Genomic DNA, 581 nt, shown 5'->3' with positions numbered 1-581 from the left:
CAGCGTGTGCCGATGGTGCTCGAGGCAACCTGCCGCACCAGGGCCCAGCGTGTGCCGATGGTGGTCGAGGCAAGCGCCCGCACCAGGGCCCAGCGTGTGCCGATGGTGGTCGAGGCAAGCGCCCGCACCAGGGCCCAGCGTGTGCCGATGGTGCACCAGGGCCCAGCGTGTGCCGATGGTGCTCGAGGCAACCGACCGCACCAGGGCCCAGCGTGTGCCGATGGTGGTCGAGGCAAGCGGCCGCACCAGGGCCCAGCGTGTGCCGATGGTGGTCGAGGCAAGCGCCCGCACCAGGGCCCAGCGTGTGCCGATGGTGGTCGAGGCAAGCGCCCGCACCAGGGCCCAACGTGTGCCGATGGTGCTGGGGGCAACCGCCCGCACCAGGGCCCAGCGTGTGCCGATGGTGATCGAGGCAACCGCCCGCCCCAGGGCCCAGCGTGTGCCGATGGTGGTCGAGGCAAGCGCCCGCACCAGTGCCCAGCGTGTGCCGATGGTGGTCGAGGCAAGCGCCCGCACCAGGGCCCAGCTTTTGCCGATGGTGATCGAGGCAACCGGCCGCTCCAGGGCCCAGCGTGTGCCGA

This window comes from Durio zibethinus, unplaced genomic scaffold, assembly GCF_047325235.1.
Source record: "Durio zibethinus cultivar Kanyao isolate XHJ-2024 unplaced genomic scaffold, ASM4732523v1 HiC_scaffold_283, whole genome shotgun sequence".
NCBI lineage: Eukaryota > Viridiplantae > Streptophyta > Magnoliopsida > Malvales > Malvaceae > Durio > Durio zibethinus.
The sequence above is the reverse complement of the archived record's forward strand: the minus strand, read 5'-3'. Positions refer to the sequence as shown.